General features: G+C 38.8%; 29 non-coding genes across 29 annotated transcripts; all 29 read right to left on the minus strand.

Annotated features, from left to right (window-relative positions):
• Window positions 1–261: 261 nt before the first annotated feature.
• On the minus strand, window positions 262–378 carry Trnal-caa (transfer RNA leucine (anticodon CAA)). Its single transcript has 2 exons — window positions 341–378; window positions 262–307 (listed from the first exon to the last, which is right to left on the minus strand). It is a non-coding gene; the product is annotated as a tRNA-Leu (tRNA).
• Window positions 379–906: 528 nt separating this feature from the next.
• Window positions 907–1,023, minus strand: Trnal-uaa (transfer RNA leucine (anticodon UAA)). The gene is made up of 2 exons: window positions 986–1,023; window positions 907–952 (listed from the first exon to the last, which is right to left on the minus strand). It is a non-coding gene; the product is annotated as a tRNA-Leu (tRNA).
• Window positions 1,024–1,301: 278 nt separating this feature from the next.
• Trnal-uaa (transfer RNA leucine (anticodon UAA)) lies at window positions 1,302–1,418 on the minus strand. The gene is made up of 2 exons: window positions 1,381–1,418; window positions 1,302–1,347 (listed from the first exon to the last, which is right to left on the minus strand). It is a non-coding gene; the product is annotated as a tRNA-Leu (tRNA).
• A 762-nt stretch (window positions 1,419–2,180) lies between these two features.
• Trnal-caa (transfer RNA leucine (anticodon CAA)) lies at window positions 2,181–2,297 on the minus strand. The gene is made up of 2 exons: window positions 2,260–2,297; window positions 2,181–2,226 (listed from the first exon to the last, which is right to left on the minus strand). It is a non-coding gene; the product is annotated as a tRNA-Leu (tRNA).
• Window positions 2,298–3,019: 722 nt separating this feature from the next.
• Window positions 3,020–3,136, minus strand: Trnal-uaa (transfer RNA leucine (anticodon UAA)). The gene is made up of 2 exons: window positions 3,099–3,136; window positions 3,020–3,065 (listed from the first exon to the last, which is right to left on the minus strand). It is a non-coding gene; the product is annotated as a tRNA-Leu (tRNA).
• Window positions 3,137–3,504: 368 nt separating this feature from the next.
• Trnal-caa (transfer RNA leucine (anticodon CAA)) lies at window positions 3,505–3,621 on the minus strand. The gene is made up of 2 exons: window positions 3,584–3,621; window positions 3,505–3,550 (listed from the first exon to the last, which is right to left on the minus strand). It is a non-coding gene; the product is annotated as a tRNA-Leu (tRNA).
• A 526-nt stretch (window positions 3,622–4,147) lies between these two features.
• Window positions 4,148–4,264, minus strand: Trnal-caa (transfer RNA leucine (anticodon CAA)). The gene is made up of 2 exons: window positions 4,227–4,264; window positions 4,148–4,193 (listed from the first exon to the last, which is right to left on the minus strand). It is a non-coding gene; the product is annotated as a tRNA-Leu (tRNA).
• Window positions 4,265–5,274: 1,010 nt separating this feature from the next.
• Window positions 5,275–5,391, minus strand: Trnal-uaa (transfer RNA leucine (anticodon UAA)). The gene is made up of 2 exons: window positions 5,354–5,391; window positions 5,275–5,320 (listed from the first exon to the last, which is right to left on the minus strand). It is a non-coding gene; the product is annotated as a tRNA-Leu (tRNA).
• Window positions 5,392–6,153: 762 nt separating this feature from the next.
• Window positions 6,154–6,270, minus strand: Trnal-caa (transfer RNA leucine (anticodon CAA)). The gene is made up of 2 exons: window positions 6,233–6,270; window positions 6,154–6,199 (listed from the first exon to the last, which is right to left on the minus strand). It is a non-coding gene; the product is annotated as a tRNA-Leu (tRNA).
• Window positions 6,271–7,280: 1,010 nt separating this feature from the next.
• On the minus strand, window positions 7,281–7,397 carry Trnal-uaa (transfer RNA leucine (anticodon UAA)). The gene is made up of 2 exons: window positions 7,360–7,397; window positions 7,281–7,326 (listed from the first exon to the last, which is right to left on the minus strand). It is a non-coding gene; the product is annotated as a tRNA-Leu (tRNA).
• A 762-nt stretch (window positions 7,398–8,159) lies between these two features.
• Window positions 8,160–8,276, minus strand: Trnal-caa (transfer RNA leucine (anticodon CAA)). Its single transcript has 2 exons — window positions 8,239–8,276; window positions 8,160–8,205 (listed from the first exon to the last, which is right to left on the minus strand). It is a non-coding gene; the product is annotated as a tRNA-Leu (tRNA).
• Window positions 8,277–8,802: 526 nt separating this feature from the next.
• Trnal-caa (transfer RNA leucine (anticodon CAA)) lies at window positions 8,803–8,919 on the minus strand. The gene is made up of 2 exons: window positions 8,882–8,919; window positions 8,803–8,848 (listed from the first exon to the last, which is right to left on the minus strand). It is a non-coding gene; the product is annotated as a tRNA-Leu (tRNA).
• Window positions 8,920–9,841: 922 nt separating this feature from the next.
• Window positions 9,842–9,958, minus strand: Trnal-uaa (transfer RNA leucine (anticodon UAA)). Its single transcript has 2 exons — window positions 9,921–9,958; window positions 9,842–9,887 (listed from the first exon to the last, which is right to left on the minus strand). It is a non-coding gene; the product is annotated as a tRNA-Leu (tRNA).
• A 762-nt stretch (window positions 9,959–10,720) lies between these two features.
• Trnal-caa (transfer RNA leucine (anticodon CAA)) lies at window positions 10,721–10,837 on the minus strand. Its single transcript has 2 exons — window positions 10,800–10,837; window positions 10,721–10,766 (listed from the first exon to the last, which is right to left on the minus strand). It is a non-coding gene; the product is annotated as a tRNA-Leu (tRNA).
• A 526-nt stretch (window positions 10,838–11,363) lies between these two features.
• Trnal-caa (transfer RNA leucine (anticodon CAA)) lies at window positions 11,364–11,480 on the minus strand. Its single transcript has 2 exons — window positions 11,443–11,480; window positions 11,364–11,409 (listed from the first exon to the last, which is right to left on the minus strand). It is a non-coding gene; the product is annotated as a tRNA-Leu (tRNA).
• Window positions 11,481–14,415: 2,935 nt separating this feature from the next.
• Trnal-caa (transfer RNA leucine (anticodon CAA)) lies at window positions 14,416–14,532 on the minus strand. The gene is made up of 2 exons: window positions 14,495–14,532; window positions 14,416–14,461 (listed from the first exon to the last, which is right to left on the minus strand). It is a non-coding gene; the product is annotated as a tRNA-Leu (tRNA).
• Window positions 14,533–15,058: 526 nt separating this feature from the next.
• Window positions 15,059–15,175, minus strand: Trnal-caa (transfer RNA leucine (anticodon CAA)). The gene is made up of 2 exons: window positions 15,138–15,175; window positions 15,059–15,104 (listed from the first exon to the last, which is right to left on the minus strand). It is a non-coding gene; the product is annotated as a tRNA-Leu (tRNA).
• Window positions 15,176–16,097: 922 nt separating this feature from the next.
• On the minus strand, window positions 16,098–16,214 carry Trnal-uaa (transfer RNA leucine (anticodon UAA)). The gene is made up of 2 exons: window positions 16,177–16,214; window positions 16,098–16,143 (listed from the first exon to the last, which is right to left on the minus strand). It is a non-coding gene; the product is annotated as a tRNA-Leu (tRNA).
• A 762-nt stretch (window positions 16,215–16,976) lies between these two features.
• Trnal-caa (transfer RNA leucine (anticodon CAA)) lies at window positions 16,977–17,093 on the minus strand. The gene is made up of 2 exons: window positions 17,056–17,093; window positions 16,977–17,022 (listed from the first exon to the last, which is right to left on the minus strand). It is a non-coding gene; the product is annotated as a tRNA-Leu (tRNA).
• A 1,696-nt stretch (window positions 17,094–18,789) lies between these two features.
• Window positions 18,790–18,906, minus strand: Trnal-caa (transfer RNA leucine (anticodon CAA)). The gene is made up of 2 exons: window positions 18,869–18,906; window positions 18,790–18,835 (listed from the first exon to the last, which is right to left on the minus strand). It is a non-coding gene; the product is annotated as a tRNA-Leu (tRNA).
• Window positions 18,907–18,983: 77 nt separating this feature from the next.
• Window positions 18,984–19,100, minus strand: Trnal-uaa (transfer RNA leucine (anticodon UAA)). Its single transcript has 2 exons — window positions 19,063–19,100; window positions 18,984–19,029 (listed from the first exon to the last, which is right to left on the minus strand). It is a non-coding gene; the product is annotated as a tRNA-Leu (tRNA).
• Window positions 19,101–19,468: 368 nt separating this feature from the next.
• On the minus strand, window positions 19,469–19,585 carry Trnal-caa (transfer RNA leucine (anticodon CAA)). The gene is made up of 2 exons: window positions 19,548–19,585; window positions 19,469–19,514 (listed from the first exon to the last, which is right to left on the minus strand). It is a non-coding gene; the product is annotated as a tRNA-Leu (tRNA).
• A 528-nt stretch (window positions 19,586–20,113) lies between these two features.
• Window positions 20,114–20,230, minus strand: Trnal-uaa (transfer RNA leucine (anticodon UAA)). The gene is made up of 2 exons: window positions 20,193–20,230; window positions 20,114–20,159 (listed from the first exon to the last, which is right to left on the minus strand). It is a non-coding gene; the product is annotated as a tRNA-Leu (tRNA).
• A 1,157-nt stretch (window positions 20,231–21,387) lies between these two features.
• Trnal-caa (transfer RNA leucine (anticodon CAA)) lies at window positions 21,388–21,504 on the minus strand. The gene is made up of 2 exons: window positions 21,467–21,504; window positions 21,388–21,433 (listed from the first exon to the last, which is right to left on the minus strand). It is a non-coding gene; the product is annotated as a tRNA-Leu (tRNA).
• A 1,209-nt stretch (window positions 21,505–22,713) lies between these two features.
• Window positions 22,714–22,830, minus strand: Trnal-caa (transfer RNA leucine (anticodon CAA)). Its single transcript has 2 exons — window positions 22,793–22,830; window positions 22,714–22,759 (listed from the first exon to the last, which is right to left on the minus strand). It is a non-coding gene; the product is annotated as a tRNA-Leu (tRNA).
• Window positions 22,831–22,907: 77 nt separating this feature from the next.
• Trnal-uaa (transfer RNA leucine (anticodon UAA)) lies at window positions 22,908–23,024 on the minus strand. Its single transcript has 2 exons — window positions 22,987–23,024; window positions 22,908–22,953 (listed from the first exon to the last, which is right to left on the minus strand). It is a non-coding gene; the product is annotated as a tRNA-Leu (tRNA).
• Window positions 23,025–23,392: 368 nt separating this feature from the next.
• Trnal-caa (transfer RNA leucine (anticodon CAA)) lies at window positions 23,393–23,509 on the minus strand. The gene is made up of 2 exons: window positions 23,472–23,509; window positions 23,393–23,438 (listed from the first exon to the last, which is right to left on the minus strand). It is a non-coding gene; the product is annotated as a tRNA-Leu (tRNA).
• Window positions 23,510–24,035: 526 nt separating this feature from the next.
• On the minus strand, window positions 24,036–24,152 carry Trnal-caa (transfer RNA leucine (anticodon CAA)). Its single transcript has 2 exons — window positions 24,115–24,152; window positions 24,036–24,081 (listed from the first exon to the last, which is right to left on the minus strand). It is a non-coding gene; the product is annotated as a tRNA-Leu (tRNA).
• A 528-nt stretch (window positions 24,153–24,680) lies between these two features.
• On the minus strand, window positions 24,681–24,797 carry Trnal-uaa (transfer RNA leucine (anticodon UAA)). The gene is made up of 2 exons: window positions 24,760–24,797; window positions 24,681–24,726 (listed from the first exon to the last, which is right to left on the minus strand). It is a non-coding gene; the product is annotated as a tRNA-Leu (tRNA).
• Between the last annotated feature and the right edge of the window lie 763 nt (window positions 24,798–25,560).

The raw sequence follows: 25,560 nt of genomic DNA on the forward strand, positions 1-25,560 counted from the left end.
ACGCCCACATGTGTGGACCAGAACACTAGTACGATGCCAAGGTGGAAAGATTAACGCTTAAGTCTGGCACTTTGGACCACTTTGCTATCCTGAGACACTTATTCAGTGTGCTGAAATTAATTTACACACAATGTAACACAAATGGAAATTGTCTGGTATTTTAAAATATATTTGTTTAAAACTGTTGAATGTTTGTCCGCAGAAATTGAACTACACGCAACGTAACACGAATGCAATTTGTGAGGTAATAGCAAAATATGTTGTCAGGAGTGGGATTTGAACCCAACACCCACACATGTGTCAAGAACACTAATTCACTGCTACAATGCAAGCATTAACACTTGAGTCTGGCGCCTTAGACCACTCGGCCATCCCGACATGCGTAATAAACTGCTGAAATTGAATTTAACACTATGTAACATGAATGAAAGTTGTGTTATGATAGCAAAATGTATTGTTAGGAGTTGGGTTTGAACCCATTACACAAAGTGTAACACAAATACAAATTGTGTATTATTGCAAAACATTTTGTTAAAAATTGCTGACTGTCTTAGTACGATGAAATTGACTTACGTGTAGCGTAACACGAATGCAAATAATGTTGTCATAGGAAAATATATTGTCAGGAGTGGAGTTTGAACCCATGCCCACATTTGTGGACCAAAACAGTAGTACAATACCAAGTTGGAAAGATTGACGCTTAAGTCTGGCACTTTGGAACACTTTGCTATCCTGAGACACTTATTCAGTATGCTGAAATTAATTTACACACAATGTAACACAAATGCAAACTGTGTGTTATTGCAAAATATGTTTGTTAAAAATTGTTGGCAGCTTAAGTACGATGAAATTGAATTACATGTAACGTAACACGAATGCAAATTGTGTGGTCATAACAAAACATATTGTCAGGAGTGGGATTTGATCCCACGCCCACACATGTGGACCAGAACACTAATTCACTGCTACAGTGCAAGCATTAACACTTAAGTCTGGCGCCTTGAACCGCTCGACCATCCTGACACGCTAACTGTTAAAGTACGCTGAATTTGAATTACCCGCAACGTAATAGGAATACAAATTGTTTTGTAATAGCAAAATATATTGTCAGGAGTGGAGTTTGAACCCACACGCACACATGTGGTCGTGAACACTAATCCACTACTACAATGCAAGCATTAACGCTGGAGTCTGGCACCTTAGACCGATCGGCCATCCTGATATGCTTATTAAGCAGAGCTGAACTTAAATTTAACCCAATGTAAAATGAATGTCAGTTGTGTTATAATAGCAAAATATATTGTCAGGAGTGGGGTTTGAACCCACGCCCACATGTGTGGACCAGAACACTAGTGCAATGCTATAGCGGCAGCATTAACACTTAAGTCTGGCGCCTAAGACCGCTCGGCCATCCTGACCTTCTGACTGTTAAAGTACGCTGAAATTGAATTACCCGCAACGTAATACGAATACAAATTGTTTTGTAATAGCAAAATATATTGTCAGGAGTGGGGTTTGAACCCACACGCACACATGTGGTCCAGAACACTAATCCACTACTACAGTGCAAGCATTAACGCTTGAGTCTGGCACCTTAGACCGATCGGCCATCCTGATATGCTTATTAAGCAGAGCTGAACTTAAATTTAACACAATGTAACACGAATGACAGTTGTGTTATATTAGCAAAATATATTGTCAGCAGTGGGTTTGAACCCACGCCCACATGTGTGAACCAGAACACTAGTACAATGCTATAGCGGCAGCATTAACACTTAAGTCTGGCGCCTAAGAACACTCGGCTATCCAAACCTGCCGTCTGTTTAAGTGCGCTCAAATTGAATTTCCCGCAACATATTACGAATGCAAATTGTTTTTTAATAGCAAAATATATTGCATTTGGAGTGGGAGTTGAACATACAACCTCGTGTGTGGACTAAAACACTAGTACAATGCGAAGTTGGAAAGATTAACGCTCACATCTGGCACTTTGGGCCACTCGGCTATTCTGAGACACTTTTTCAGTATGCTGAACTTTAATTACACACAATGTAAAACAAATGGAAATTGTATGGTATTTCAAAATATATTTGTTTAAAACTGTTGAATGTTTGTCCGCTGGAATTGAATTACACGCAACGTAACACGAATGCAATTTGTGAGGTAATAGCAAAATTTGTTGTCAGGAGTGGGATTTGAACCCACGCCCACACATGTGGACCAGAACACTAATTCACTGCTACAGTGCAAGCATTAACACTTGAGTCTGGCGCCTTAGACCACTCGGCCATCCTGACATGCGTAATAAACTGCTGAAATTGAATTTAACTTTATGTAACATGAATGAAAGTTGTGTTATGATAGCAAAATGTATTGTTAGGAGTTGGGTTTGAACCCATTACACAAACTGTAACACAAATACAAATTGTGTATTATTGCAAAACATTTTGTTAAAAATTGCTGACTGTCTTAGTACGATGAAATTGACTTACGTGTAGCGTAACACGAATGCAAATAATGTTGTCATAGCAAAATCTATTGTCAGGAGTGGAGTTTGAACCCATGCCCACATTTGTGGACCAAAACACTAGTACGATGCCAAGTTGGAAAGATTGACGCTTAAGTCTGGCACTTTGGACCACTTTGCTATCCTGAGACACTTATTCAGTATGCTGAAATAAATTTACACACAATGTAACACAAATGCAAACTGTGTGTTATTGCAAAATATGTTTGTTAAAAATTGTTGGCAGCTTAAGTACGATGAAATTGAATTACATGTAACGTAACACGAATGCAAATTGTGTGGTCATAACAAAACATATTATCAGGAGTGGGATTTGAACCCACGCCTACACATGTGGGCCAGAACACTAATCCAATGCTACAGTGCAAGCATTAACACTTGAGTCTGGCGCCTTAGACCACTCCACCATCCTGACATGCGTAATAAACTGCTGAAATTGAATTTAACACTATGTAACATGAATGAAAGTTGTGATATAATAGCAAAATATATTGTCAGGAGTGGGGTTTGAACCCACACCCACATGTGTGAACCAGAACACTAGTACAATGCTATAGCGGCAGCATTAATACTTAAGTCTGGCGCCTAAGACCACTCGGCCATCCTGACCTTCTGACTGTTAAAGTACGGTGAAATTGAATAACCCGCAACAAAATACGAATACAAATCGTTTTGTAATAGCAAAATATATTGCATTTGGAGTGGGAGTTGAACGTACACCCTCGTGTGTGGACTAGAACACTAGTACAATGCGAAGTTGGAAAGATCAACGCTCACATCTGGCACTTTGGGCCACTCGGCTATTCTGAGACACTTTTTCAGTATGCTGAACTTTAATTACACACAATGTAACACAAATGGAAATTGTCTGGTATTTTAAAATATATTTGTTTAAAACTGTTGAATGTTTGTCCGCAGAAATTGAATTACACGCAACGTAACACGAATGCAATTTGTGAGGTAATAGTAAAATTTGTTGTCAGGAGTGGGATTTGAACCCACGCCCACACATGTGGACCAGAACACTAATTCACTGCTACAGTGCAAGCATTAACACTTGAGTCTGGCGCCTTAGACCACTCGGCCATCCTGACATGCGTAATAAACTGCTGAAATTGAATTTAACACTATGTAACATGAATGAAAGTTGTGTTATGATAGCAAAATGTATTGTTAGGAGTTGGGTTTCAACCCATTACACAAAGTGTAACACAAATACAAATTGTGTATTATTGCAAAACATTTTGTTAAAAATTGCTGACTGTCTTAGTACGATGAAATTGACTTACGTGTAGCGTAACACGAATGCAAATAATGTTGTCATAGCAAAATCTATTGTCAGGAGTGGAGTTTGAACCCATGCCCACATTTGTGGACCAAAACACTAGTACGATGCCAAGGTGGAAAGATTAACGCTTAAGTCTGGCACTTTGGACCACTTTGCTATCCTGAGACACTTATTCAGTATGCTGAAATTAATTTACACACAATGTAACACAAATGGAAATTGTCAGGTATTTTAAAATATATTTGTTTAAAACTGTTGAATGTTTGTCCGCAGAAATTGAATTACACGCAACGTAATACGAATGCAATTTGTGAGGTAATAGCAAAATTTGTTGTCAGGAGTGGGATTTGAACCGACGCCCACACATGTGGACCAGAACACTAATTCACTGCTACAGTGCAAGCATTAACACTTGAGTCTGGCGCCTTAGACCACTCGACCATCCTGACATGCGTAATAAACTGCTGAAATTGAATTTAACACTATGTAACATGAATGAAAGTTGTGTTATGATAGCAAAATGTATTGCTAAGAGTTGGGTTTGAACCCATTACACAAAGTGTAACACAAATACAAATTGTGTATTATTGCAAAACATTTTGTTAAAAATTGCTGACTGTCTTAGTACGATGAAATTGACTTACGTGTAGCGTAACACGAATGCAAATAATGTTGTCATAGCAAAATCTATTGTCAGGAGTGGAGTTTGAACCCATGCCCACATTTGTGGACCAAAACAGTAGTACAATACCAAGTTGGAAAGATTGACGCTTAAGTCTGGCACTTTGGATCACTTTGCTATCCTGAGACACTTATTCAGTATGCTGAAATTAATTTACACACAATGTAACACAAATGCAAACTGTGTGTTATTGCAAAATATGTTTGTTAAAAATTGTTGGCAGCTTAAGTACGATGAAATTGAATTACATGTAACGTAACACGAATGCAAATTGTGTGGTCATAACAAAACATATTGTCAGGAGTGGGATTTGAACCCACGCCTGCAAATATGGACCAAAACACAAACAGACATCTACAGTGGACGCATTAACACTTGAGTCTGGCACCTTAAACCGCTCGACCATTCTGACACGCTTATTAAGCAGAGCTGAACTTAAATTTAACACAATGTAACACGAATGACAGTTGTGTTATAATAGCAAAATATATTGTCAGGAGTGGAGTTTGAACCCATGCCCACATTTGTGGACCAAAACAGTAGTACAATTCCAAGTTGGAAAGATTGACGCTTAAGTCTGGCACTTTGGACCACTTTGCTATCCTGAGACACTTATTCAGTATGCTGAAATTAATTTACACACAATGTAACACAAATGCAAACTGTGTGTTATTGCAAAATATGTTTGTTAAAAATTGTTGGCAGCTTAAGTACGATGAAATTGAATTACATGTAACGTAACACGAATGCAAATTGTGTGGTCATAACAAAACATATTGTCAGGAGTGGGAATTGATCCCACGCCCACACATGTGGACCAGAACACTAATTCACTGCTACAGTGCAAGCATTAACACTTAAGTCTGGCACCTTAAACCGCTCGACCATCCTGACATGCTAACTGTTAAAGTACGCTGAAATTGAATTACCCGCAACGTAAAACGAATACAAATTGTTTTGTAATAGCAAAATATATTGTCAGGAGTGGGATTTGAACCCACACGCACACATGTGGTCCAGAACACTAATCCACTACTACAGTGCAAGCATTACCGCTTGAGTCTGGCACCTTAGACCGATCGGCCATCCTGATATGCTTATTAAGCAGAGCTGAACTTAAATTTAACACAATGTAACACGAATGACAGTTGTGTTATATTAGCAAAATATATTGTCAGCAGTGGGTTTGAACCCACGCCCACATGTGTGAACCAGAACACTAGTACAATGCTATAGCGGCAGCATTAACACTTAAGTCTGGCGCCTAAAAACACTCGGCTATCCAAACCTGCCGTCTGTTTAAGTGCGCTCAAATTGAATTTCCCGCAACATATTACGAATGCAAATTGTTTTTTAATAGCAAAATATATTGCATTTAGAGTGGGAGTTGAACATACAACCTCGTGTGTGGACTAGAACACTAGTACAATGCGAAGTTGGAAAGATTAACGCTTAAGTCTGGCACTTTGGACCACTTTGCTATCCTGAGACACTTATTCAGTATGCTGAAATTAATTTACACACAATGTAACACAAATGGAAATTGTCAGGTATTTTAAAATATATTTGTTTAAAACTGTTGAATGTTTGTCCGCAGAAATTGAATTACACGCAACGTAATACGAATGCAATTTGTGAGGTAATAGCAAAATTTGTTGTCAGGAGTGGGATTTGAACCGACGCCCACACATGTGGACCAGAACACTAATTCACTGCTACAGTGCAAGCATTAACACTTGAGTCTGGCGCCTTAGACCACTCGACCATCCTGACATGCGTAATAAACTGCTGAAATTGAATTTAACACTATGTAACATGAATGAAAGTTGTGTTATGATAGCAAAATGTATTGCTAAGAGTTGGGTTTGAACCCATTACACAAAGTGTAACACAAATACAAATTGTGTATTATTGCAAAACATTTTGTTAAAAATTGCTGACTGTCTTAGTACGATGAAATTGACTTACGTGTAGCGTAACACGAATGCAAATAATGTTGTCATAGCAAAATCTATTGTCAGGAGTGGAGTTTGAACCCATGCCCACATTTGTGGACCAAAACAGTAGTACAATACCAAGTTGGAAAGATTGACGCTTAAGTCTGGCACTTTGGATCACTTTGCTATCCTGAGACACTTATTCAGTATGCTGAAATTAATTTACACACAATGTAACACAAATGCAAACTGTGTGTTATTGCAAAATATGTTTGTTAAAAATTGTTGGCAGCTTAAGTACGATGAAATTGAATTACATGTAACGTAACACGAATGCAAATTGTGTGGTCATAACAAAACATATTGTCAGGAGTGGGATTTGAACCCACGCCTGCAAATATGGACCAAAACACAAACAGACATCTACAGTGGACGCATTAACACTTGAGTCTGGCACCTTAAACCGCTCGACCATTCTGACACGCTTATTAAGCAGAGCTGAACTTAAATTTAACACAATGTAACACGAATGACAGTTGTGTTATAATAGCAAAATATATTGTCAGGAGTGGAGTTTGAACCCATGCCCACATTTGTGGACCAAAACAGTAGTACAATTCCAAGTTGGAAAGATTGACGCTTAAGTCTGGCACTTTGGACCACTTTGCTATCCTGAGACACTTATTCAGTATGCTGAAATTAATTTACACACAATGTAACACAAATGCAAACTGTGTGTTATTGCAAAATATGTTTGTTAAAAATTGTTGGCAGCTTAAGTACGATGAAATTGAATTACATGTAATGTAACACGAATGCAAATTGTGTGGTCATAACAAAACATATTGTCAGGAGTGGGAATTGATCCCACGCCCACACATGTGGACCAGAACACTAATTCACTGCTACAGTGCAAGCATTAACACTTAAGTCTGGCACCTTAAACCGCTCGACCATCCTGACATGCTAACTGTTAAAGTACGCTGAAATTGAATTACCCGCAACGTAATACGAATACAAATTGTTTTGTAATAGCAAAATATATTGTCAGGAGTGGGATTTGAACCCACACGCACACATGTGGTCGTGAACACTAATCCACTACTACAGTGCAAGCATTACCGCTTGAGTCTGGCACCTTAGACCGATCGGCCATCCTGATATGCTTATTAAGCAGAGCTGAACTTAAATTTAACACAATGTAACACGAATTACAGTTGTGTTATATTAGCAAAATATATTGTCAGCAGTGGGTTTGAACCCACGCCCACATGTGTGAACCAGAACACTAGTACAATGCTATAGCGGCAGCATTAACACTTAAGTCTGGCGCCTAAAAACACTCGGCTATCCAAACCTGCCGTCTGTTTAAGTGCGCTCAAATTGAATTTCCCGCAACATATTACGAATGCAAATTGTTTTTTAATAGCAAAATATATTGCATTTAGAGTGGGAGTTGAACATACAACCTCGTGTGTGGACTAGAACACTAGTACAATGCGAAGTTGGAAAGATTAACGCTCAAATCTGGCACTTTGGGCCACTCGGCTATTCTGAGACACTTTTTCAGTATGCTGAACTTTAATTACACACAATGTAACACAAATGGAAATTGTCTGGTATTTTAAAATATATTTGTTTAAAACTGTTGAATGTTTGTCCGCAGAAATTGAATTACACGCAACGTAACACGAATGCAATTTGTGAGGTAATAGCAAAATTTGTTGTCAGGAGTGGGATTTGAACCCACACCCACACATGTGGACCAGAACACTAATTCACTGCTACAGTGCAAGCATTAACACTTGAGTCTGGCGCCTTAGACCACTCGGCCATACTGACATGCGTAATAAAGTGCTGAAATTGAATTTAACACTATGTAACATGAATGAAAGTTGTGTTATGATAGCAAAATGTATTGTTAGGAGTTGGGTTTCAACCCATTACACAAAGTGTAACACAAATACAAATTGTGTATTATTGCAAAACATTTTGTTAAAAATTGCTGACTGTCTTAGTACGATGAAATTGACTTACGTGTAGCGTAACACGAATGCAAATAATGTTGTCATAGCAAAATCTATTGTCAGGAGTGGAGTTTGAACCCATGCCCACATTTGTGGACCAAAACACTAGTACGATGCCAAGGTGGAAAGATTAACGCTTAAGTCTGGCACTTTGGACCACTTTGCTATCCTGAGACACTTATTCAGTGTGCTGAAATTAATTTACACACAATGTAACACAAATGGAAATTGTCTGGTATTTTAAAATATATTTGTTTAAAACTGTTGAATGTTTGTCCGCAGAAATTGAATTACACGCAACGTAACACGAATGCAATTTGTGAGGTAATAGTAAAATTTGTTGTCAGGAGTGGGATTTGAACCCACGCCCACACATGTGGACCAGAACACTAATTCACTGCTACAGTGCAAGCATTAACACTTGAGTCTGGCGCCTTAGACCACTCGGCCATCCTGACATGCGTAATAAACTGCTGAAATTGAATTTAACACTATGTAACATGAATGAAAGTTGTGTTATGATAGCAAAATGTATTGTTAGGAGTTGGGTTTGAACCCATTACACAAAGTGTAACACAAATACAAATTGTGTATTATTGCAAAACATTTTGTTAAAAATTGCTGACTGTCTTAGTACGATGAAATTGACTTACGTGTAGCGTAACACGAATGCAAATAATGTTGTCATAGAAAAATATATTGTCAGGAGTGGAGTTTGAACCCATGCCCACATTTGTGGACCAAAACAGTAGTACAATACCAAGTTGGAAAGATTGACGCTTAAGTCTGGCACTTTGGATCACTTTGCTATCCTGAGACACTTATTCAGTATGCTGAAATTAATTTACACACAATGTAACACAAATGCAAACTGTGTGTTATTGCAAAATATGTTTGTTAAAAATTGTTGGCAGCTTAAGTACGATGAAATTGAATTACATGTAACGTAACACGAATGCAAATTGTGTGGTCATAACAAAACATATTGTCAGGAGTGGGATTTGATACACGCCCACACATGTGGACCAGAACACTAATTCACCGCTACAGTGCAAGCATTAACACTTAAGTCTGGCGCCTTAAACCGCTCGACCATCCTGACACGCTAACTGTTAAAGTACGCTGAAATTGAATTACCCGCAACGTAATACGAATACAAATTGTTTTGTAATAGCAAAATATATTATCAGGAGTGGGATTTGAACCCACACGCACACATGTGGTCGTGAACACTAATCCACTACTACAGTGCAAGCATTAACGCTTGAGTCTGGCACCTTAAACCGCTCGGCCATCCTGATATGCTTATTAAGCAGAGCTGAACTTAAATTTAACCCAATGTAACACGAATGACAGTTGTGTTATAATAGCAAAATATATTGTCAGGAGTGGGGTTTGAACCCACGCCCACATGTGTGGACCAGAACACTAGTACAATGCTATAGCGGCAGCATTAACACTTATGTCTGGCGCCTTAGCCCGCTCGGCCATCCTGACACGCTAACTGTTAAAGTACGCTGAAGTTGAATTACCCGCAACGTAATACGAATACAAATTGTTTTGTAATAGCAAAATATATTGTCAGGAGTGGGGTTTGAACCCACACGCACACATGTGGTCCAGAACACTAATCCACTACTACAGTGCAAGCATTACCGCTTGAGTCTGGCACCTTAGACCGATCGGCCATCCTGATATGCTTATTAAGCAGAGCTGAACTTAAATTTAACACAATGTAACACGAATGACAGTTGTGTTATATTAGCAAAATATATTGTCAGCAGTGGGTTTGAACCCACGCCCACATGTGTGAACCAGAACACTAGTACAATGCTATAGCGGCAGCATTAACACTTAAGTCTGGCGCCTAAAAACACTCGGCTATCAAAACCTGCCGTCTGTTTAAGTGCGCTCAAATTGAATTTCCCGCAACATATTACGAATGCAAATTGTTTTTTAATAGCAAAATATATTGCATTTAGAGTGGGAGTTGAACATACAACCTCGTGTGTGGACTAGAACACTAGTACAATGCGAAGTTGGAAAGATTAACGCTCAAATCTGGCACTTTGGGCCACTCGGCTATTCTGAGACACTTTTTCAGTATGCTGAACTTTAATTACACACAATGTAACACAAATGGAAATTGTCTGGTATTTTAAAATATATTTGTTTAAAACTGTTGAATGTTTGTCCGCAGAAATTGAATTACACGCAACGTAACACGAATGCAATTTGTGAGGTAATAGCAAAATTTGTTGTCAGGAGTGGGATTTGAACCCACGCCCACACATGTGGACCAGAACACTAATTCACTGCTACATTGCAAGCATTAACACTTGAGTCTGGCGCCTTAGACCACTCGGCCATCCTGACATGCGTAATAAACTGCTGAAATTGAATTTAACACTGTGTAACATGAATGAAAGTTGTGTTATGATAGCAAAATGTATTGTTAGGAGTTGGGTTTGAACCCATTACACAAAGTGTAACACAAATACAAATTGTGTATTATTGCAAAACATTTTGTTAAAAATTGCTGACTGTCTTAGTACGATGAAATTGACTTACGTGTAGCGTAACACGAATGCAAATAATGTTGTCATAGCAAAATCTATTGTCAGGAGTGGAGTTTGAACCCATGCCCACATTTGTGGACCAAAACACTAGTACGATGCCAAGGTGGAAAGATTAACGCTTAAGTCTGGCACTTTGGACCACTTTGCTATCCTGAGACACTTATTCAGTGTGCTGAAATTAATTTACACACAATGTAACACAAATGGAAATTGTCTGGTATTTTAAAATATATTTGTTTAAAACTGTTGAATGTTTGTCCGCAGAAATTGAATTACACGCAACGTAACACGAATGCAATTTGTGAGGTAATAGCAAAATTTGTTGTCAGGAGTGGGATTTGAACCCACGCCCACACATGTGGACCAGAACACTAATTCACTGCTACAGTGCAAGCATTAACACTTGAGTCTGGCGCCTTAGACCACTCGGCCATCCTGACATGCGTAATAAACTGCTGAAATTGAATTTAACACTATGTAACATGAATGAAAGTTGTGTTATGATAGCAAAATGTTTTGTTAGGAGTTGGGTTTGAACCCATTACACAAAGTGTAACACAAATACAAATTGTGTATTATTGCAAAACATTTTGTTAAAAATTGCTGACTGTCTTAGTACGATGAAATTGACTTACGTGTAGCGTAACACGAATGCAAATAATGTTGTCATAGAAAAATATATTGTCAGGAGTGGAGTTTGAACCCATGCCCACATTTGTGGACCAAAACAGTAGTACAATACCAAGTTGGAAAGATTGACGCTTAAGTCTGGCACTTTGGATCACTTTGCTATCCTGAGACACTTATTCAGTATGCTGAAATTAATTTACACACAATGTAACACAAATGCAAACTGTGTGTTATTGCAAAATATGTTTGTTAAAAATTGTTGGCAGCTTAAGTACGATGAAATTGAATTACATGTAACGTAACACGAATGCAAATTGTGTGGTCATAACAAAACATATTGTCAGGAGTGGGATTTGATACACGCCCACACATGTGGACCAGAACACTAATTCACCGCTACAGTGCAAGCATTAACACTTAAGTCTGGCGCCTTAAACCGCTCGACCATCCTGACACGCTAACTGTTAAAGTACGCTGAAATTGAATTACCCGCAACGTAATACGAATACAAATTGTTTTGTAATAGCAAAATATATTATCAGGAGTGGGATTTGAACCCACACGCACACATGTGGTCGTGAACACTAATCCACTACTACAGTGCAAGCATTAACGCTTGAGTCTGGCACCTTAAACCGCTCGGCCATCCTGATATGCTTATTAAGCAGAGCTGAACTTAAATTTAACCCAATGTAACACGAATGACAGTTGTGTTATAATAGCAAAATATATTGTCAGGAGTGGGGTTTGAACCCACGCCCACATGTGTGGACCAGAACACTAGTACAATGCTATAGCGGCAGCATTAACTAGAGGTGGAACGAGACAGGTTTTTTAAGCTCGAGACGAGACTCGAGACACTGTCTTGTAAAAATTCGAGACTCGAGACACGAGACAGTAAAATAATGAGCATTTGGTGATGATTTTACTACACAAGTACTAGCTACTTGGTATATATAAAATTAATAAAACTCTTTTTAAATTGAATTTTCACCTGGTGTAAACGATTTAAATACAACATTTTAATAGTGATATGCATGTAGTTTTTGTAAACAAAAGTGACACAAACAGCTCTAAAATACCGAAGTTATATATTCTAAGAATTTTGAGCTTGATTGATCATAATTATTATAAACATATTGCTTTGTACATGTATATTTTTACCATCTATTGAATACTTCTTACTTTTTAATGTAATGTGTAATGAAACCGATAGCCGTCACTCTACAAAGAAATATCGCAACTAAAAGAACACACGATAACACTTTCATTCTTATCGTTTCATTAAAGTTTGCTTTGTGTATTAGCTGTAGTATGTGAATTATATTTAAATTGTACTCATGAAATTATATTAATTACTGTATACATGTATATTCTTACATTGAGCTAACAAAACGTCATTGTTAACCGAGCACGGACTATGGTCGACACAGCCTTTCGTTCGTTTCTCCGTGTCCGGGCAAGTTTTACCCGCGATTGGTAGTATATACGTAAAAGAGGCCCGAATTTTATGAAGGGCAGTTGGTGTTTAGACACGATACGATAAAATACAGACATTTTACCCGCAAAAGTCTTATTTATTAAATTGGATTATCCGAAGAGTAATTAGATACGACCCGGTATCTGTTTTAACGACACAGAACCGAACTAAAAAATAACAGGGCCGTTGTCCGGACTACATGATTAGACTCAGTGGCCAACATAATCAGTAGCAACAGGTAGTAACGGACCGGGTATAACTTTAAAGGCAGTTGCCCGCAATCCATTACAATATATGGAGTTGTTGCTATCGCAAGAAGCCATGTTTTAACAACCGTGCGCAGGCGCTTTAGTTCTACTTCCTGTCTCGAGTTTGGCAATAGTTAACTCGAGACGAGACCGATACGAGACGAGACAGGTCGATACTCGAGACGTCTCGTGTCTCGTTCCACCTCTAGCATTAACACTTATGTCTGGCGCCTTAGCCCGCTCGGCCATCCTGACACGCTAACTGTTAAAGTACGCTGAAGTTGAATTACCCGCAACGTAATACGAATACAAATTGTTTTGTAATAGCAAAATATATTGTCAGGAGTGGGGTTTGAACCCACACGCACACATGTGGTCCAGAACACTAATCCACTACTACAGTGCAAGCATTACCGCTTGAGTCTGGCACCTTAGACCGATCGGCCATCCTGATATGCTTATTAAGCAGAGCTGAACTTAAATTTAACACAATGTAACACGAATGACAGTTGTGTTATATTAGCAAAATATATTGTCAGCAGTGGGTTTGAACCCACGCCCACATGTGTGAACCAGAACACTAGTACAATGCTATAGCGGCAGCATTAGCACTTAAGTCTGGCGCCTAAAAACACTCGGCTATCAAAACCTGCCGTCTGTTTAAGTGCGCTCAAATTGAATTTCCCGCAACATATTACGAATGCAAATTGTTTTTTAATAGCAAAATATATTGCATTTAGAGTGGGAGTTGAACATACAACCTCGTGTGTGGACTAGAACACTAGTACAATGCGAAGTTGGAAAGATTAACGCTCAAATCTGGCACTTTGGGCCACTCGGCTATTCTGAGACACTTTTTCAGTATGCTGAACTTTAATTACACACAATGTAACACAAATGGAAATTGTCTGGTATTTTAAAATATATTTGTTTAAAACTGTTGAATGTTTGTCCGCAGAAATTGAATTACACGCAACGTAACACGAATGCAATTTGTGAGGTAATAGCAAAATTTGTTGTCAGGAGTGGGATTTGAACCCACGCCCACACATGTGGACCAGAACACTAATTCACTGCTACAGTGCAAGCATTAACACTTGAGTCTGGCGCCTTAGACCACTCGGCCATCCTGACATGCGTAATAAACTGCTGAAATTGAATTTAACACTGTGTAACATGAATGAAAGTTGTGTTATGATAGCAAAATGTATTGTTAGGAGTTGGGTTTGAACCCATTACACAAAGTGTAACACAAATACAAATTGTGTATTATTGCAAAACATTTTGTTAAAAATTGCTGACTGTCTTAGTACGATGAAATTGACTTACGTGTAGCGTAACACGAATGCAAATAATGTTGTCATAGCAAAATCTATTGTCAGGAGTGGAGTTTGAACCCATGCCCACATTTGTGGACCAAAACACTAGTACGATGCCAAGGTGGAAAGATTAACGCTTAAGTCTGGCACTTTGGACCACTTTGCTATCCTGAGACACTTATTCAGTGTGCTGAAATTAATTTACACACAATGTAACACAAATGGAAATTGTCTGGTATTTTAAAATATATTTGTTTAAAACTGTTGAATGTTTGTCCGCAGAAATTGAATTACACGCAACGTAACACGAATGCAATTTGTGAGGTAATAGCAAAATTTGTTGTCAGGAGTGGGATTTGAACCCACGCCCACACATGTGGACCAGAACACTAATTCACTGCTACAGTGCAAGCATTAACACTTGAGTCTGGCGCCTTAGACCACTCGGCCATCCTGACATGCGTAATAAACTGCTGAAATTGAATTTAACACTATGTAACATGAATGAAAGTTGTGTTATGATAGCAAAATGTTTTGTTAGGAGTTGGGTTTGAACCCATTACACAAAGTGTAACACAAATACAAATTGTGTATTATTGCAAAACATTTTGTTAAAAATTGCTGACTGTCTTAGTACGATGAAATTGACTTACGTGTAGCGTAACACGAATGCAAATAATGTTGTCATAGAAAAATATATTGTCAGGAGTGGAGTTTGAACCCATGCCCACATTTGTGGACCAAAACAGTAGTACAATACCAAGTTGGAAAGATTGACGCTTAAGTCTGGCACTTTGGATCACTTTGCTATCCTGAGACACTTATTCAGTATGCTGAAATTAATTTACACACAATGTAACACAAATGCAAACTGTGTGTTATTGCAAAATATGTTTGTTAAAAATTGTTGGCAGCTTAAGTACGATGAAATTGAATTACATGTAACGTAACACGAATGCAAATTGTGTGGTCATAACAAAACATATTGTCAGGAGTGGGATTTGATACACGCCCACACATGTGGACCAGAACACTAATTCACCGCTACAGTGCAAGCATTAACACTTAAGTCTGGCGCCTTAAACCGCTCGACCATCCTGACACGCTAACTGTTAAAGTACGCTGAAATTGAATTACCCGCAACGTAATACGAATACAAATTGTTTTGTAATAGCAAAATATATTATCAGGAGTGGGATTTGAACCCACACGCACACATGTGGTCGTGAACACTAATCCACTACTACAGTGCAAGCATTAACGCTTGAGTCTGGCACCTTAAACCGCTCGGCCATCCTGATATGCTTATTAAGCAGAGCTGAACTTAAATTTAACCCAATGTAACACGAATGACAGTTGTGTTATAATAGCAAAATATATTGTCAGGAGTGGGGTTTGAACCCACGCCCACATGTGTGGACCAGAACACTAGTACAATGCTATAGCGGCAGCATTAACACTTATGTCTGGCGCCTTAGCCCGCTCGGCCATCCTGACACGCTAACTGTTAAAGTACGCTGAAGTTGAATTACCCGCAACGTAATACGAATACAAATTGTTTTGTAATAGCAAAATATATTGTCAGGAGTGGGGTTTGAACCCACACGCACACATGTGGTCCAGAACACTAATCTACTACTACAGTGCAAGCATTAACGCTTGAGTCTGGCACCTTAGACCGATCGGCCATCCTGATATGCTTATTACGCAGAGCTGAACTTAAATTTAACACAATGTAACACGAATGACAGTTGTGTTATATTAGCAAAATATATTGTCAGCAGTGGGTTTGAACCCACGCCCACATGTGTGAACCAGAACACTAGTACAATGCTATAGCGGCAGCATTAACACTTAAGTCTGGCGCCTAAGAACACTCGGCTATCCAAACCTGCCGTCTGTTTAAATGCGCTCAAATTGAATTTCCCGCAACATATTACGAATGCAAATTGTTTTTTAATAGCAAAATATATTGCATTTAGAGTGGGAGTTGAACATACAACCTCGTGTGTGGACTAGAACACTAGTACAATGCGAAGTTGGAAAGATTAACGCTCACATCTGGCACTTTGGGCCACTCGGCTATTCTGAGACACTTTTTCAGTATGCTGAACTTTAATTACACACAATGTAAAACAAATGGAAATTGTATGGTATTTCAAAATATATTTGTTTAAAACTGTTGAATGTTTGTCCGCTGGAATTGAATTATACGCAACGTAACACGAATGCAATTTGTGAGGTAATAGCAAAATTTGTTGTCAGGAGTGGGATTTGAACCCACGCCCACATATGTGGACCAGAACACTAATTCACTGCTACAGTGCAAGCATTAACACTTGAGTCTGGCGCCTTAGACCACTCGGCCATCCTGACATGCGTAATAAACTGCTGAAATTGAATTTAACTCTATGTAACATGAATGAAAGTTGTGTTATGATAGCAAAATGTATTGTTAGGAGTTGGGTTTCAACCCATTACACAAAGTGTAACACAAATACAAATTGTGTATTATTGCAAAACATTTTGTTAAAAATTGCCGACTGTCTTAGTACGATGAAATTGACTTACGTGTAGCGTAACACGAATGCAAATAATGTTGTCATAGCAAAATCTATTGTCAGGAGTGGAGTTTGAACCCATGCCCACATTTGTGGACCAAAACACTAGTACAATTCCAAGTTGGAAAGATTGACGCTTAAGTCTGGCACTTTGGACCACTTTGCTATCCTGAGACACTTATTCAGTATGCTGAAATTAATTTACACACAATGTAACACAAATGCAAACTGTGTGTTATTGCAAAATATGTTTGTTAAAAATTGTTGGCAGCTTAAGTACGATGAAATTGAATTACATGTAACGTAACACGAATGCAAATTGTGTGGTCATAACAAAACATATTGTCAGGAGTGGGATTTGAACCCACGCCTGCAAATATGGACCAAAACACAATCAGACATCTACAGTGGACGCATTAACACTTGAGTCTGGCGCCTTAAACCGCTCGACCATTCTGACACGCTTATTAAGCAGAGCTTAACTTAAATTTAACACAATGTAACACGAATGACAGTTGTGTTATATTAGCAAAATATATTGTCAGCAGTGGGGTTTGAACCCACGCCCACATGTGTGAACCAGAACACTAGTACAATGCTATAGCGGCAGCATTAACACTTAAGTCTGGCGCCTAAGACCACTCGGCTATCCAAACCTACCGTCTGTTTAAGTGCGCTGAAATTGAATTTCCCGCAACATATTACGAATACAAATTGTTTTGTAATAGCAAAATATATTTGTAAAAAATTGTTGGCTGCTTTAGTACGATGAAATTGAATTACATGTAACGTAACACGAATGCAAATTGTGTGGCCATAACAAAACATATTGTCAGGAGTGGGATTTGAACCCACACCTGCAAATGTGGACCAAAACACAAACAGACATCTACAGTGGACGCATTAACACTTGAGTCTGGCACCTTAAACCGCTCGACCATTCTGACACGCTTATTAAGCAGAGCTTAACTTAAATTTAACGCAATGTAACAGGAATGACAGTTGTGTTATATTAGCAAAATATATTGTCAGCAGTGGGGTTTGAACCCACGCCCACATGTGTAAACCAGAACATTAGTACAATGCTATAGCGGCAGCATTAACACTTAAATCTGGCGCCTAAGACCACTCGGCTATCCAAACCTGCCGTCTGTTTAAGTGCGCTGAAATTGAATTTCCCGCAACATATTACGAATGCAAATTGTTTTTTAATAGCAAAATATATTGCATTTGGAGTGGGAGTTGAACATACAACCTCGTGTGTGGACTAGAACACTAGTACAATGCGAAGTTGGAAAGATTAACGCTCACATCTGGCACTTTGGGCCACTCGGCTATTCTGAGACACTTTTTCAGTATGCTGAACTTTAATTACACACAATGTAAAACAAATGGAAATTGTATGGTATTTCAAAATATATTTGTTTAAAACTGTTGAATGTTTGTTCGCTGGAATTGAATTACACGCAACGTAACACGAATGCAATTTGTGAGGTAATAGCAAAATTTGTTGTCAGGAGTGGGATTTGAACCCACGCCCACACATGTGGACCAGAACACTAATTCACTGCTACAGTGCAAGCATTAACACTTGAGTCTGGCGCCTTAGACCACTCGGCCATCCTGACATGCGTAATAAACTGCTGAAATTGAATTTAACACTATGTAACATGAATGAAAGTTGTGTTATAATAGCAAAATATATTGTCAGGAGTGGGGTTTGAACCCACGCCCACATGTGTGGACCAGAACACTAGTACAATGCTATAGCGGCAGCATTAACACTTAAGTCTGGCGCCTAAGACCACTCGGCCATCCTGACCTTCTGACTGTTAAAGTACGCTGAAATTGAATAACCCGCAACAAAATACGAATACGAATCGTTTTGTAATAGCAAAATATATTGCATTTGGAGTGGGAGTTGAACGTACACCCTCGTGTGTGGACTAGAACACTAGTACAATGCGAAGTTGGAAAGATCAACGCTCACATCTGGCACTTTGGGCCACTCGGCTATTCTGAGACACTTTTTCAGTATGCTGAACATTAATGACACACAATGTAACACAAATGGAAATTGTATGGTATTTCAAAATATATTTGTTTAAAACTGTTGAATGTTTGTTCGCAGAAATTGAATTACACGCAACGTAACACGAATGCAATTTGTGAGTTAATAGGAAAATTTGTTGTCAGGAGTGGGATTTGAACCCACGCCCACACATGTGGACCAGAACACTAATTCACTGCTACAGTGCAAGCATTAACACTTGAGTCTGGTGCCTTAGACCACTCGGCCATCCTGACATGCGTAATAAACTGCTGAAATTGAATTTAACACTATGTAACATGAATGAAAGTTGTGTTATGATAGCAAAATGTATTGTTAGGAGTTGGGTTTGAACCCATTACACAAAGTGTAACACAAATACAAATTGTGTATTATTGCAAAACATTTTGTTAAAAATTGCTGACTGTCTTAGTACGATGAAATTGACTTACATGTAGCGTAAAACGAATGCAAATAATGTTGTCATAGCAAAATATATTGTCAGGAGTGGAGTTTGAACCCATGCCCACATTTGTGGACCAAAACAGTAGTACAATACCAAGTTGGAAAGATTGACGCTTAAGTCTGGCACTTTGGATCACTTTGCTATCCTGAGACACTTATTCAGTATGCTGAAATTAATTTACACACAATGTAACACAAATGCAAACTGTGTGTTATTGCAAAATATGTTTGTTAAAAATTGTTGGCAGCTTAAGTACGATGAAATTGAATTACATGTAACGTAACACGAATGCAAATTGTGTGGTCATAACAAAACATATTGTCAGGAGTGGGATTTGATCCCACGCCCACACATGTGGACCAGAACACTGATTCACCGCTACAGTGCAAGCATTAACACTTAAGTCTGGCGCCTTAAACCGCTCGACCATCCTGACACGCTAACTGTTAAAGTACGCTGAAATTGAATTACCCGCAACGTAATACGAATACAAATTGTTTTGTAATAGCAAAATATATTGTCAGGAATGGGATTTGAACCCACACGCACACATGTGGTTGTGAACACTAATCCACTACTACAGTGCAAGCATTAATGCTTGAGTCTGGCACCTTAAACCGATCGGCCATCCTGATATGCTTATTAAGCAGAGCTGAACTTAAATTTAACCCAATGTAACACGAATGACAGTTGTGTTATAATAGCAAAATATATTGTCAGGAGTGGGGTTTGAACCCACGCCCACATGTGTGGACCAGAACACTAGTACAATGCTATAGCGGCAGCATTAAAACTTATGTCTGGCGCCTTAGCCCGCGCGGCCATCCTGACACGCTAACTGTTAAAGTACGCTGAAGTTGAATTACCCGCAACGTAATACGAATACAAATTGTTTTGTAATAGCAAAATATATTGTCAGGAGTGGGGTTTGAACCCACACGCACACATGTGGTCCAGAACACTAATCTTCTACTACAGTGCAAGCATTAACGCTTGAGTCTGGCACCTTAAACCGATCGGCCATCCTGATATGCTTGTTAAGCAGAGCTGAACTTAAATTTAACACAATGTAACACGAATGACAATTGTGTTATATTAGCAAAATATATTGTCAGCAGTGGGTTTGAACCCACGCCCACATGTGTGAACCAGAACACTAGTACAATGCTATAGCGGCAGCATTAACACTTAAGTCTGGCGCCTAAGAACACTCGGCTATCCAAACCTGCCGTCTGTTTAAATGCGCTCAAATTGAATTTCCCGCAACATATTACGAATGCAAATTGTTTTTTAATAGCAAAATATATTGCATTTGGAGTGGGAGTTGAACATACAACCTCGTGTGTGGACTAGAACACTAGTACAATGCGAAGTTGGAAAGATTAACGCTCACATCTGGCACTTTGGGCCACTCGGCTATTCTGAGACACTTTTTCAGTATGCTGAACTTTAATTACACACAATGTAAAACAAATGGAAATTGTATGGTATTTCAAAATATATTTGTTTAAAACTGTTGAATGTTTGTCCGCTGGAATTGAATTATACGCAACGTAACACGAATGCAATTTGTGAGGTAATGGCAAAATTTGTTGTCAGGAGTGGGATTTGAACCCACGCCCACACATGTGGACCAGAACACTAATTCACTGCTACAGTGCAAGCATTAACACTTGAGTCTGGCGCCTTAGACCACTCGGCCATCCTGACATGCGTAATAAACTGCTGAAATTGAATTTAACTCTATGAAACATGAATGAATGTTGTGTTATGATAGCAAAATGTATTGTTAGGAGTTGGGTTTCAACCCATTACACAAAGTGTAACACAAATACAAACTGTGTATTATTGCAAAACATTTTGTTAAAAATTGCTGACTGTCTCAGTACGATGAAATTGACTTACGTGTAGCGTAACACGAATGCAAATAATGTTGTCATAGCAAAATCTATTGTCAGGAGTGGAGTTTGAACCCATGCCCACATTTGTGGACCAAAACACTAGTACAATTCCAAGTTGGAAAGATTGACGCTTAAGTCTGGCACTTTGGACCACTTTGCTATCCTGAGACACTTATTCAGTATGCTGAAATTAATTTACACACAATGTAACACAAATGCAAACTGTGTGTTATTGCAAAATATGTTTGTTAAAAATTGTTGGCAGCTTAAGTACGATGAAATTGAATTACATGTAACGTAACACGAATGCAAATTGTGTGGTCATAACAAAACATATTGTCAGGAGTGGGATTTGAACCCACGCCTGCAAATATGGACCAAAACACAATCAGACATCTACAGTGGACGCATTAACACTTGAGTCTGGCGCCTTAAACCGCTCGACCATTCTGACACGCTTATTAAGCAGAGCTTAACTTAAATTTAACACAATGTAACACGAATGACAGTTGTGTTATATTAGCAAAATATATTGTCAGCAGTGGGGTTTGAACCCACGCCCACATGTGTAAACCAGAACATTAGTACAATGCTATAGCGGCAGCATTAACACTTAAATCTGGCGCCTAAGACCACTCGGCTATCCAAACCTGCCGTCTGTTTAAGTGCGCTGAAATTGAATTTCCCGCAACATATTACGAATTCAAATTGTTTTGTAATAGCAAATTATATTGCATTTGGAGTGGGAGTTGAACATACACCCTCGTGTGTGGACTAGAACACTAGTACAATGCGAAGTTGGAAAGATTAACGCTCACATCTGGTACTTTGGGCCAGTCGGCTATTCTGAGACACTTTTTCAGTATGCTGAACTTTAATTACACACAATGTAACACAAATGGAAATTGTCTGGTATTTCAAAATATATTTGTTTAAAACTGTTGAATGTTTGTTCGCTGGAATTGAATTACACGCAACGTAACACGAATGCAATTTGTGAGGTAATAGCAAAATTTGTTGTCAGGAGTGGGATTTGAACCCACGCCCACACATGTGGACCAGAACACTAATTCACTGCTACAGTGCAAGCATTAACACTTGAGTCTGGCGCCTTAGACCACTCGGCCATCCTGACATGCGTAATAAACTGCTGAAATTGAATTTAACACTATGTAACATGAATGAAAGTTGTGTTATAATAGCAAAATATATTGTCAGGAGTGGGGTTTGAACCCACGCCCACATGTGTGGACCAGAACACTAGTACAATGCTATAGCGGCAGCATTAACACTTAAGTCTGGCGCCTAAGACCACTCGGCCATCCTGACCTTCTGACTGTTAAAGTACGCTGAAATGGAATAACCCGCAACAAAATACGAATACAAATCGTTTTGTAATAGCAAAATATATTGCATTTGGAGTGGGAGTTGAACGTACACCCTCGTGTGTGGACTAGAACACTAGTACAATGCGAAGTTGGAAAGATCAACGCTCACATCTGGCACTTTGGGCCACTCGGCTATTCTGAGACACTTTTTCAGTATGCTGAACATTAATGACACACAATGTAACACAAATGGAAATTGTATGGTATTTCAAAATATATTTGTTTAAAACTGTTGAATGTTTGTTCGCAGAAATTGAATTACACGCAACGTAACACGAATGCAATTTGTGAGTTAATAGCAAAATTTGTTGTCAGGAGTGGGATTTGAACCCACGCCCACACATGTGGACCAGAACACTAATTCACTGCTACAGTGCAAGCATTAACACTTGAGTCTGGTGCCTTAGACCACTCGGCCATCCTGACATGCGTAATAAACTGCTGAAATTGAATTTAACACTATGTAACATGAATGAAAGTTGTGTTATGATAGCAAAATGTATTGTTAGGAGTTGGGTTTGAACCCATTACACAAAGTGTAACACAAATACAAATTGTGTATTATTGCAAAACATTTTGTTAAAAATTGCTGACTGTCTTAGTACGATGAAATTGACTTACATGTAGCGTAAAACGAATGCAAATAATGTTGTCATAGCAAAATCTATTGTCAGGAGTGGAGTTTGAACCCATGCCCACATTTGTGGACCAAAACACTAGTACGATGCCAAGGTGGAAAGATTAACGCTTAAGTCTGGCACTTTGGACCACTTTGCTATCCTGAGACACTTATTCAGTGTGCTGAAATTAATTTACACACAATGTAACACAAATGGAAATTGTCTGGTATTTTAAAATATATTTGTTTAAAACTGTTGAATGTTTGTCCGCAGAAATTGAATTACACGCAACGTAACACGAATGCAATTTGTGAGGTAATAGTAAAATTTGTTGTCAGGAGTGGGATTTGAACCCACGCCCACACATGTGGACCAGAACACTAATTCACTGCTACAGTGCAAGCATTAACACTTGAGTCTGGCGCCTTAGACCACTCGGCCATCCTGACATGCGTAATAAACTGCTGAAATTGAATTTAACACTATGTAACATGAATGAAAGTTGTGTTATGATAGCAAAATGTTTTGTTAGGAGTTGGGTTTGAACCCATTACACAAAGTGTAACACAAATACAAATTGTGTATTATTGCAAAACATTTTGTTAAAAATTGCTGACTGTCTTAGTACGATGAAATTGACTTACGTGTAGCGTAACACGAATGCAAATAATGTTGTCATAGCAAAATATATTGTCAGGAGTGGAGTTTGAACCCATGCCCACATTTGTGGACCAAAACAGTAGTACAATACCAAGTTGGAAAGATTGACGCTTAAGTCTGGCACTTTGGATCACTTTGCTATCCTGAGACACTTATTCAGTATGCTGAAATTAATTTACACACAATGTAACACAAATGCAAACTGTGTGTTATTGCAAAATATGTTTGTTAAAAATTGTTGGCAGCTTAAGTACGATGAAATTGAATTACATGTAACGTAACACGAATGCAAATTGTGTGGTCATAACAAAACATATTGTCAGGAGTGGGATTTGATCCCACGCCCACACATGTGGACCAGAACACTGATTCACCGCTACAGTGCAAGCATTAACACTTAAGTCTGGCGCCTTAAACCGCTCGACCATCCTGACACGCTAACTGTTAAAGTACGCTGAAATTGAATTACCCGCAACGTAATACGAATACAAATTGTTTTGTAATAGCAAAATATATTGTCAGGAATGGGATTTGAACCCACACGCACACATGTGGTTGTGAACACTAATCCACTACTACAGTGCAAGCATTAATGCTTGAGTCTGGCACCTTAAACCGATCGGCCATCCTGATATGCTTATTAAGCAGAGCTGAACTTAAATTTAACCCAATGTAACACGAATGACAGTTGTGTTATAATAGCAAAATATATTGTCAGGAGTGGGGTTTGAACCCACGCCCACATGTGTGGACCAGAACACTAGTACAATGCTATAGCGGCAGCATTAAAACTTATGTCTGGCGCCTAAGCCCGCGCGGCCATCCTGACACGCTAACTGTTAAAGTACGCTGAAGTTGAATTACCCGCAACGTAATACGAATACAAATTGTTTTGTAATAGCAAAATATATTGTCAGGAGTGGGGTTTGAACCCACACGCACACATGTGGTCCAGAACACTAATCTTCTACTACAGTGCAAGCATTAACGCTTGAGTCTGGCACCTTAAACCGATCGGCCATCCTGATATGCTTGTTAAGCAGAGCTGAACTTAAATTTAACACAATGTAACACGAATGACAATTGTGTTATATTAGCAAAATATATTGTCAGCAGTGGGTTTGAACCCACGCCCACATGTGTGAACCAGAACACTAGTACAATGCTATAGCGGCAGCATTAACACTTAAGTCTGGC

This window comes from Watersipora subatra, chromosome 8 (genome assembly GCF_963576615.1).
Source record: "Watersipora subatra chromosome 8, tzWatSuba1.1, whole genome shotgun sequence".
Taxonomy (NCBI): domain Eukaryota; kingdom Metazoa; phylum Bryozoa; class Gymnolaemata; order Cheilostomatida; family Watersiporidae; genus Watersipora; species Watersipora subatra.